Below are 12149 nucleotides of genomic sequence, written 5' to 3' on the forward strand. Positions count from 1 at the left end.
TCATGCAAATTATGCAACACCAAAAAGTGAATATCCTCCTGATGTGCAGGAGCCATGCACATGGTCAATTGAGTCCAGTACTGAGGCTTATTCTTGGCCAAAGGCGTAGCATCAATTCCTCTCAATGGAATAGGATACTGCAAAGGCTCCAAGAAGAAACCACAGCGCCTGGCAAACTCCAGATCCATCAAATTCAGGGCAGCGCCTGAATCCACAAATGCCATTACAGAATAGGATGACAGAGAGCAAATCAGAGTAACGGACAAAAGAAATTTAGACTGTACCGTACCAATGGTGACAGACCTAGCGAACCGCTTAGTGCGCTTAGGACAATCGGAGATAGAATGAGTGGATTCACCACAGTAAAAACACAGCCCATTCCGACGTCTGTGTTCTTGCCGTTCAGCTCTGGTCAAAGTCAGATCACACTGCATAGGCTTAGGCCTATGCTCAGAGGACACCGCCAGATGGTGCACAGCTTTGCGCTCACGCATGCGCCGATCGATCTGAATGGCCAAAGACATAGACTCATTCAGACCAGCAGGCGTGGGAAATCCCACCATGACATCCTTAAGGGCTTCAGAAAGACCCTTTCTGAAAATTGCTGCCAGGGCACATTCGTTCCACTGAGTAAGCACAGACCACTTTCTAAACTTCTGACAGTACACCTCCGCTTCATCCTGACCCTGACACAAAGCCAGCAAGATTTTCTCTGCCTGATCCACTGAATTTGGTTCATCATAAAGCAATCCAAGCGCCAGAAAAAAATGCATCAACATCACGCAATGCAGGATCTCCTGGCGCAAGGGAAAATGCCCAGTCTTGAGGGTCACCACGCAACAAAGAAATAATGATTTTTACTTGTTGAGCGGGTCACCAGAGGAGCAGGGTTTCAAAGCTAAAAACAGTTTACAATTATTTTTGAAATTCAAGAACCTATATCTATCCCCAGAAAATAAGTCAGGAATAGGAATTCTAGGCTCTAACATAGGATTCTGAACCACAAAATCTTGAATGTTCTGTACCCTTGCAGTGAGATGATCCACACAAGAGGACAGACCTTGAATGTCCATACCTTCCCCCGTGTCCTGAACCACCCAAAGGTCTAGGGGAAAAGAGAAACAAAACACAGTGCAAAGAAAAAAAATGGTCTCAGAAGTTCTCTTATCCCTCTATTGAGATGCATTAATAATTTGGGCCAGCTGTACTGTTATGACCTGGTGGTTAGGAGCACCCGGAATGACCTGATAGTTAAACCTCATACAGGACGAGCTCTGGGATGTGGGAACTCTGCTGACCACAAGCCCTAATCCTATCACACACACTAGAAATAGCCGTGGAGCGCTCCTGACCAGACCTAGGCACCTCGTCACAGCCTAAGAACTATCTAGCCCTAGAGAAGGAAAATAAAGCCTACCTTGCCTCAGAGAAATTTCCCAAAGGTAAAGGAAGACCCCCACATATATTGACTGTGAGTTAGATGAAGTCACAAACGCAGAAATGAAACAGGTTTTAGCAAAGGGAGGCCAGACTTACTAAATAGACAGAGGATAGGAAAGGTAACTTTGCGATCAGCACAAAAACCTACAAAAGACCACACAGAGTATGCAAAAAAGACCTCCGCACTGACTCACGGTGCGGAGGGGCCTCTCTGCATCCCAGAGCTTCCAGATAGCAAGACAAAATCATGATAACCAGCTGGACAAGAAAACAATGAACAAATAATGACTATCAGAAACTTAGCTTCTGCAGGAGAAGGCAGGTCACCAGAGAGATCCAGGAGCGAACTGAACAAATGCAAAAACATTGACAGCTGGCATGGAGTAACGATCTGAGAGGGATTAAATAGAGCAGCCAACCAAAGGATAAATCACGTCACCTGTGTAAGGAACCTCAGAAGCCGCAGCTTCACTCATAGCCACCAGAGGGAGCCCATAGACAGAACTCGCCGAAGTACCATTCACGACCACAGGAGGGAGCTCGACAACAGAATTCACAACAAGTCTCTTTTCATTCAGACGCTGATGGATAGTACGGGTTGACACTGTTGTACTCTCGGACTGCAGGGCAGCTTGAACTTGTTTGGATGTTAGTCGAGGTTCTTTATCCAACATCCGCACAATCTTGCGTTGAAATCTCTTGTCAATTTTTCTTTTCCGTCCACACCTAGGGAGGCTAGACACAGTGTCATGGGCTTTAAACTTCTTGATGACACTGCGCACGGTAGACACAGGAACATTCAGGTCTTTGGAGATGGACTTGTAGCCTTGAGATTGCTCATGCTTCCTCACAATTTGGTTTCTCAAGTCCTCAGACAGTTCTTTGGTCTTTCTTTTATCCATGCTCAATGTGGTACACACAAGGACACAGGGCAGAGGTTGAGTCAACTTTAATCCATGTCAACTGGCTGCAAGTGTGATTTAGTTATTGCCAACACCTGTTAGGTGCCACAGGTAAGTTACAGGTGCCGTTAATTACACAAATTAAAGAAGCATCACATGATTTTTCGAACAGTGCCAATACTTTTGTCCACCCCCTTTTTTATGTTTGGTGTGGAATTGTATCCAATTTGGCTTTAGGACAATTCTTTTTGTGTTTTTTTCATTTAAGACAAATTAAATGAAGATAATAATACCAAATAATTTGTGTTTGCAAACATTTTCAGGAAGAAAATGAGTATTATCTGACAGAATTGCAGGGGTGTCAATACTTTTGGCCATGACTGTATATTATTCTCTATAAAGGCACAGATGATTGGCCTCGGGGAGACCAAAACATCCAACACCGCGGAGACACCATCACGTGTTTCTCAACGCAGTGATTCCAGAACACTGCCCCCATCCCTTATGGGAAATATGCAGATGCATGTAAAGAAGCTGCGGAGACACCATCACGTGTTTCTCGACGCAAGCAGTGAATTGCCAGGCCTTTCCCCAGGAAGGAACAACCACGGAAAGGGCAGCATCCTATGAAGGAAAGCCACCTATGCCAAGCATGGTATCCATCCACAGACAGCTGTTTCGGGGTGTTTGCCCCTCATCAGTGTGGAGTAGGAATCTGGCTATTAGGAGCAGTGCCTAGTAAAAAGGCTATAAAGGCACAGATGATTGGCCTCGGGTAGACCAAAACATCCAACACCGCGGAGACACCATCACGTGTTTCTCAACGCAGTGATTCCAGAACACTGCCCCCATCCCTTATGGGAAATATGCAGATGCATGTAAAGAAGCTGCGGAGACACCATCACGTGTTTCTCGACGCAAGCAGTGAATAGCCAGGCCTTTCCCCGGGAAGGAACAACCACGGGAAGAGCAGCATCCTACGAAGGAAAGCCACCTATGCCAAGCATGGTATCCATCCACAGACAGCTGTTTCGGGGTGTTTGCCCCTCATCAGTGTGGAGTAGGAATCTGGCTATTAGGAGCAGTGCCTAGTAAAAAGGCTATAAAGGCACAGATGATTGGCCTCGGGTAGACCAAAGCATCCAACACCGCGGAGACACCATCACGTGTTTCTCAACGCAGTGATTCCAGAACACTGCCCCCATCCCTTATGGGAAATATGCAGATGCATGTAAAGAAGCTGCGGAGACACCATCACGTGTTTCTCGACGCAAGCAGTGAATAGCCAGGCCTTTCCCCGGGAAGGAACAACCACGGGAAGAGCAGCATCCTACGAAGGAAAGCCACCTATGCCAAGCATGGTATCCATCCACAGACAGCTGTTTTGGGGTGTTTGCCCCTCATCAGTGTGGAGTAGGAATCCGGCTATTAGGAGCAGTGCCTAGTAAAAAGGCTATAAAGGCACAGATGATTGGCCTCGGGTAGACCAAAGCATCCAACACCGCGGAGACACCATCACGTGTTTCTCAACGCAGTGATTCCAGAACACTGCCCCCATCCCTTATGGGAAATATGCAGATGCATGTAAAGAAGCTGCGGAGACACCATCACGTGTTTCTCGACACAAGCAGTGAATAGCCAGGCCTTTCCCCGGGAAGGAACAACCACGGGAAGAGCAGCATCCTACGAAGGAAAGCCACCTATGCCAAGCATGGTATCCATCCACAGACAGCTGTTTCGGGGTGTTTGCCCCTCATCAGTGTGGAGTAGGAATCTGGCTATTAGGAGCAGTGCCTAGTAAAAAGGCTATAAAGGCACAGATGATTGGCCTCGGGTAGACCAAAACATCCAACACCGCGGAGACACCATCACGTGTTTCTCAACGCAGTGATTCCAGAACACTGCCCCCATCCCTTATGGGAAATATGCAGATGCATGTAAAGAAGCTGCGGAGACACCATCACGTGTTTCTCGACGCAAGCAGTGAATAGCCAGGCCTTTCCCCGGGAAGGAACAACCACGGGAAGGGCAGCATCCTATGAAGGAAAGCCACCTATGCCAAGCATGGTATCCATCCACAGACAGCTGTTTCGGGGTGTTTGCCCCTCATCAGTGTGGAGTAGGAATCTGGCTATTAGGAGCAGTGCCTAGTAAAAAGGCTATAAAGGCACAGATGATTGGCCTCGGGTAGACCAAAACATCCAACACCGCGGAGACACCATCACGTGTTTCTCAACGCAGTGATTCCAGAACACTGCCCCCATCCCTTATGGGAAATATGCAGATGCATGTAAAGAAGCTGCGGAGACACCATCACGTGTTTCTCGACGCAAGCAGTGAATAGCCAGGCCTTTCCCCGGGAAGGAACAACCACGGGAAGAGCAGCATCCTACGAAGGAAAGCCACCTATGCCAAGCATGGTATCCATCCACAGACAGCTGTTTCGGGGTGTTTGCCCCTCATCAGTGTGGAGTAGGAATCTGGCTATTAGGAGCAGTGCCTAGTAAAAAGGCTATAAAGGCACAGATGATTGGCCTCGGGTAGACCAAAACATCCAACACCACGGAGACACCATCACGTGTTTCTCAACGCAGTGATTCCAGAACACTGCCCCCATCCCTTATGGGAAATATGCAGATGCATGTAAAGAAGCTGCGGAGACACCATCACGTGTTTCTCGACACAAGCAGTGAATAGCCAGGCCTTTCCCCGGGAAGGAACAACCACGGGATGAGCAGCATCCTACGAAGGAAAGCCACCTATGCCAAGCATGGTATCCATCCACAGACAGCTGTTTCGGGGTGTTTGCCCCTCATCAGTGTGGAGTAGGAATCTGGCTATTAGGAGCAGTGCCTAGTAAAAAGGCTATAAAGGCACAGATGATTGGCCTCGGGTAGACCAAAACATCCAACACCACGGAGACACCATCACGTGTTTCTCAACGCAGTGATTCCAGAACACTGCCCCCATCCCTTATGGGAAATATGCAGATGCATGTAATGTAAAGAAGCTGCGGAGACACCATCACGTGTTTCTCGACACAAGCAGTGAATAGCCAGGCCTTTCCCCGGGAAGGAACAACCACGGGATGAGCAGCATCCTACGAAGGAAAGCCACCTATGCCAAGCATGGTATCCATCCACAGACAGCTGTTTCGGGGTGTTTGCCCCTCATCAGTGTGGAGTAGGAATCTGGCTATTAGGAGCAGTGCCTAGTAAAAAGGCTATAAAGGCACAGATGATTGGCCTCGGGGAGACCAAAACATCCAACACCGCGGAGACACCATGACGTGTTTCTCAACGCAGTGATTCCAGAACACTGCCCCCATCCCTTATGGGAAATATGCAGATGCATGTATATTATTCTCTGCAATATATTTCTGCAGGCATCTCTTATAATGCCTTCAAAAACTTTGCACACTACTGATGTCAGGCTTACCGGACTTCTTCTTATGTTAAACTAGTTATCAGGTGGTGAGTTTTGATTGTTGCCTTGTTGATAGATTCCTGTCAATAAGTTCACTGATGAACACAAATCAAAAGTGCTTTTTAATATCTCAGCCTTTTCTTTGTCCTCTATCAGTTTTTGAGCTGTGCATAACCTCGCCCACACCACTGCTTTCTGTGTACATTGCACAGTGACAAAGAGTTTCTGGAGGGCGTGATTGGACTAGGCAGCAAGAGGCCAGTTGTCCTGTACTGATAATCTCCTGCTGATAAAATACTGATTGCAGTAATACAGCAAAACACAAATCTGTGACAACACATCACTGCAATCAGGGTCTCTGCTCCTACATTATGGTGCATATGGCATGGCAAAAACTCACCGACAGAGTCCCTTTAACCCCTTCCTGACCCATGACGCCACGTAGGCATCATGAAAGTCGGTGCCAATCCGACCCATGACGCCTATGTGGCGTCATGGAAAGATCGCGTCCCTGCAGATCGGGTGAAAGGGTCAACTCCCATTTCACCCGATCTGCAGGGACAGGGGGAGTGGTAGTTTAGCCCAGGGGGGGTGGCTTCACCCCCCCCCCGTGGCTACGATCGCTCTGATTGGCTGTTGAAAGTGAAACTGCCAATCAGAGCGATTTGTAATATTTCACCTATTATAACTGGTGAAATATTACAATCCAGCCATGGCCGATGCTGCAATATCATCGGCCATGGCTGGAAACACTAATGTGCCTCCACCCCACCAATCGCCCCCCCAAGCCACCGATCTGTCCGGTACACTGCTCCGGCTCCCCTCCGTCCTGTGCTCCGCTCCCCCCCGTGCTCTTGTCCGCTCCCCCCGTGCTCCAATCACCCCCCCGTGCTCCAATCACCCCCCCTGCACTCCGATCCACCACCCCCCGTGCTCCGTTCCACCCCCCATGCTCCGTTCCAGCCCCCCCGTGCTCCGTTCCACGCCCCCGTGCTCCGTTCCACCCCTGCCGCGCTCCGATCCACCCCCCATGCTCCGATCCCCCCCCCATGCTCCCCCCCACCCCATCATACTTACCGATCCTGCCAGGGTCCGTCCGTCTTCTCCCTGGGCGCCGCCATCTTCCAAAATGGCGGGCGCATGCGCAGTGCGCCCGCCGAATCTGCCGGCCGGCAGATTCGTTCCAAAGTGCATTTTGATCACTGAGATAGATTATATCTCAGTGATCAAAATAAAAAAAATAATAAATGACCCCCCCTTTGTCACCCCCATAGGTAGGGACAATAAAAATAATAAAGAATTTTTTTTTTCACTAATGTTAGAATAGAGTTAGGGGTAGGGTTAGGGTTAGGGTTAGGGTTAGGGGTAGGGTTAGGGCTAGGGTTAGGGTTAGGGCTAGGGTTAGGGTTAGGGCTAGGGTTAGGGGTAGGGGTAGGGTTAGGGCTAGGGTTAGGGTTTCGGTATGTGCACACGTATTCTGTTCCTCTCCGGATTTTTCCGCTGCGGATTTGATAAATCCGCAGTGCTAAACCGCTGCGGATTTATGGCGGATTTACCGCGTTTTTTCTGCGCATTTCACTGCGGTTTTACAACTGCGATTTTCTATTAGAGCAGTTGTAAAACCGCTGCGGAATCCGCACAAAGAAGTGACATGCTGCGGAATGTAAACCGCTGCGTTTCCGTGCAGTTTTTCCGCAGCATGTGTACAGCGATTTTTGTTTTCCATAGGTTTACATTGAACTGTAAACTCATGGGAAACTGCTGCGGATCCGCAGCGTTTTCCGCAGCGTGTGCACATACCTTTAGAATTAGGCTATGTGCACACGGTGCGGATTGGCCGCTGCGGATTCGCAGCAGTGTTCCATCAGGTTTACAGTACCATGTAAACCTATGGAAAACCAAATCTGCTGTGCCCATGGTGCAGAAAATACAGCGCGGAAACGCTGCGTTGTATTTACCATAGCATGTCAATTCTTTGTGCGGATTCCGCAGCGTTTTACACCTGTTCCTCAATAGGAATCCGCAGGTGAAATCCGCACAAAAAACACTGGAAATCCGCGGAAAATCCGCAGGTAAAACGCAGTGCCTTTTACCCGCGGATTTTTCAAAAATGATGCTGAAAAATCTCACACGAATCCGCAACGTGGGCACATAGCCTTAGGGTTAGGATTGGAATTAGGGTTGTGGTTAGGGGTGTGATTAGGGTTATGGCTACAGTTGGGATTAGAGTTAGGGGTGTGTTGAGGTTAGTGTTGGAGGTAGAATTGAGGGGTTACCACTGTTTAGGCACATCAGGGGTCTCCAAACGCAACATGGCGCCACCATTGATTCCAGCCAATCTCGTATTCAGAAAGTCAAATGGTGCTCCCTCAATTCCGAGCCCCGACGTGTGCCCAAACAGTGGTTTACCCCCACATATGGGGTACCAGCATACTCAGGATAAACTGCGCAACAATTACTGGGGTCCAATTTCTCCTGTTACCCTTGTGAAAATAAAAAAATGCTTGCTAAAACATCATTTTTGAGGAAAGAAAAATGATTTTTTATTTTCACGGCTCTGCGTTGTAAACGTCTGTGAAGCACTTGGGGGTTCAAAGTGCTCACCACATATCTAGATAAGTTCCTTGGGGGGTCTAGTTTCTAAAATGGGGTCACTTGTGGGGGGTTTCTACTGTTTAGGCACACCAGGGGCTCTGCAAACGCAACGTGACGCCCGCAGACCATTCCATCAAAGTCTGCATTTCAAAAGTCACTACTTCCCTTCTGAGCCCCGACGTGTGCCCAAACAGTGGTTTATCTCCACACATGGGGTATCAGCGTACTCAGGAGAAACTGGACAACAACTTTTGGGGTCCAATTTCTCCTGTAACCCTTGGGAAAATAAAAAATTCTGGGCTAAATAATTATTTTTGAGGAAAGAAAACGTATTTATTATTTTCACGGCTCTGCATTATAAACTTCTATGAAGCACTTGGGGGTTCAAAGTGCTCACCGCACATCTAGATAAGTTACTTTCGGGGTCTAGTTTCCAAAATAGGGTCACTTGTGGGGGGTTTCTACTGTTTAGCCACATCAGGGGCTCTGCAAACGCAACGTGACGCCCGCAGAGCATTCCATCAAAGTCTGCATTTCAAAACGTCACTACTTCAATTCCGAGCCCCGGCATGTGCCCAAACAGTAGTTTACCCCCACACATGGGGTATCAGCATACTCAGGAGAAACTGGACAACAACTTTTGGGGTCAAATTTCTCCTGTTACCCTTGGGAAAATAAAAAATTGCAGGCTAAAAGATCATTTTTGAGAAAATAATTTTTTTTTTAAATTTTCATGGCTCTGCGTTATAAACTTCTGTGAAGCACTTAGGGGTTCAAAGTCCTCACCACACATCTAGAATAGTTCCTTTGGGGGTCTAGTTTCCAAAATGGGGGCATTTCTGGGGGATCTCCAATGTTTAGGCACACAGGGGCTCTCCAAACGTGACATGGTGTCCGCTAATGATTGGAGCTAATTTTCCATTTAAAAAGCCAAATGGCGTGCCTTCCCTTCCGAGCCCTGCCGTGCGCCCAAACAGTGGTTTACCCCCACATATGGGGTATCAGCGTACTCAGGACAAACTGGACAACAACATTTGGGGTCCAATTTCTCCTATTACCCTTGGCAAAATAGGAAATTCCAGGCTAAAAATCATTTTTGAGGAGAGAAAAATTATTTTTTATTTTCATGGCTCTGCGTTATAAACTTCTGTGAAGCACCTGGGGGTTTAAAGTGCTCAATATGCATCTAGATAAGTTCCTTGGGGGGTCTAGTTTCCAAATTGGGGTCACTTGTGGGGGAGCTCCAATGTTTAGGCACACAGGGGCTCTCCAAACGGGACATAGTGTCCGCTAACAATTGGAGCTAATTTTCCATTCAAAAAGTCAAATGGCGCGCCTTCCCTTCCGAGCCCTGCCGAGTGCCCAAACAGTGGTTTACACCCACATATTAGGTATCGGCGTACTCGGGAGAAATTGCCCAACAAATTTTATGATCCATTTTATCCAATTGCCCATGTGAAAATGAAAAAATTGAGGCGAAAACAATTTTTTTGTGAAAAAAAAGTACTTTTTCATTTTTACAGATCAATTTGTGAAGCACCTGAGGGTTTAAAGTGCTCACTGGGCATCTAGATAAGTTCCTTGGGGGGTCTAGTTTCCAAAATGGGGTCACTTGTTGGGGAGCTCCAATGTTTAGGCACACAGGGGCTCTCCAAACGCGACATGGTGTCCGCTAACGATGGAGATAATTTTTCATTCAAAAAGTCAAATGGCGCTCCTTTCCTTCCAAGCCTTACCATGTGCCCAAACAGTGGTTTACCCCCACATGTGAGGTATTGTTGTACTCAGGAGAAATTGCCCAACAAATTTTAGGATCCATTTTATCCTGTTGCCCATGTGAAAATGAAAAAATTGAGGCTAAAAGAATTTTTTTGTGAAAAAAAAGTACTTTTTCATTTTTACGGATCAATTTGTGAAGCACCTGGGGGTTCAAAGTGCTCACTATGCATCTAGATAAGTTCCTTGGGGCGTCTAGTTTCCAAAATGGGGTCACTTGTGGGGGAGCTCCAATTTTTAGGCACACAGGGGCTCTCCAAACGTGACATAGTGTCCGCTAAAGAGTGGAGCCAATTTTTCATTCAAAAAGTCAAATGGCGCTCCTTCCCTTCCAAGCCCTGCCGTGCGCCCAAACAGTGGTTTACCCCCACATATGAGGTATCGGCATACTCAGGAGAAATTGCCCAACAAATTTTAGTATCCATTTTATCCTGTTGCCCATGTGAAAATGAAAAAATTGAGGCTAAAAGAATTTTTTTGTGAAAAAAAAGTACTTTTTCATTTTTACGGATCAATTTGTGAAGCACCTGGGGGTTCAAAGTGCTCACTATGCATCTAGATAAGTTCCTTGGGGCGTCTAGTTTCCAAAATGGGGTCACTTGTGGGGGAGCTCCAATTTTTAGGCACACAGGGGCTCTCCAAACGTGACATAGTGTCCGCTAAAGAGTGGAGCCAATTTTTCATTCAAAAAGTCAAATGGCGCTCCTTCCCTTCCAAGCCCTGCCGTGCGCCCAAACAGTGGTTTACCTCCACATATGAGGTATCAGCGTACTCAGGACAAATTGGACAACAACTTTCGTGGTTCAGTTTCTCCTTTTACCATTGGGAAAATAAAAAAATTGTTGCTAAAATATAATTTTTGTGACTAAAAAGTTAAATGTTCATTTTTTCCTTCCATGTTGCTTCTGCTGCTGTGAAGCACCTGAAGGGTTAATAAACTTCTTGAATGTGGTTTTGAGTACCTTGAGGGGTGCAGTTTTTAGAATGGTGTCACTTTTGGGTATTTTCAGCCATATAGACCCCTCAAACTGACTTCAAATGTGAGGTGGTCCCTAAAAAAATGGTTTTGTAAATTTCGTTGTAAAAATGAGAAATCGCTGGTCAAATTTTAACCCTTATAACTTCCTAGCAAAAAAAAATTTTGTTTCCAAAATTGTGCTGATGTAAAGTATACATGTGGGAAATGTTATTTATTAACTATTTTGTGTCACATAACTCTCTGGTTTAACAGAATAAAAATTCAAAATGTGAAAATTGCAAAATTTTCAAAATTTTCGCCAAATTTCCGTTTTTATCACAAATAAACGCAGAATTTATTGACCTAAATTTACCACTAACATGAAGCCCAATATGTCACGAAAAAACAATCTCAGAACCGCTAGGATCCGTTGAAGCGTTCCTGAGTTATTACCTCATAAAGGGACACTGGTCAGAATTGCAAAAAACGGCAAGGTCTTTAAGGTCAAAATAGGCTGGGTCATGAAGGGGTTAAAAGGTTAATTTATTCCAATTTTTCATTTACTAATTTATCAATTTTCATTTGTCTGTACATCGCTGTGGATTATAATACAGCTACATAAGTAAGTAAAACAAATTAATACATTTACACCAGTCACCATAAAGCGCAGCGAATAAGCTGAAACCAGGTTAAAAGGAATGGAAGACTTCACTAACTATGTAACGTTACTGCCACCCTGAGTTCATATTATAAGTTCCACAAGTAATATTTTTAACAGCCCCAAAAGGTAGTGAGAATCACTTTGGAAAATAAGCAGTCAGCTTTCAATGGAAAACATGGATTCACAACATAATAAATAATGAAGTAAATGAACACTGTCTACAGTTATTCTTGACATTTATATTCTAGTCATTAAAGGAGTATTGCCATAATAAAAAAAATATCCTCTATCCATAGGAAAAGGGAGGTTTAGTTATTGCTGAGGTCCAGAATTTTGGGACACCCTACTATGCTGAGATTGGGGTTCTGGAACCCACAAACCTGGCTTTGCC

Source organism: Ranitomeya imitator, chromosome 4, assembly GCF_032444005.1.
Source record: "Ranitomeya imitator isolate aRanImi1 chromosome 4, aRanImi1.pri, whole genome shotgun sequence".
Taxonomy (NCBI): domain Eukaryota; kingdom Metazoa; phylum Chordata; class Amphibia; order Anura; family Dendrobatidae; genus Ranitomeya; species Ranitomeya imitator.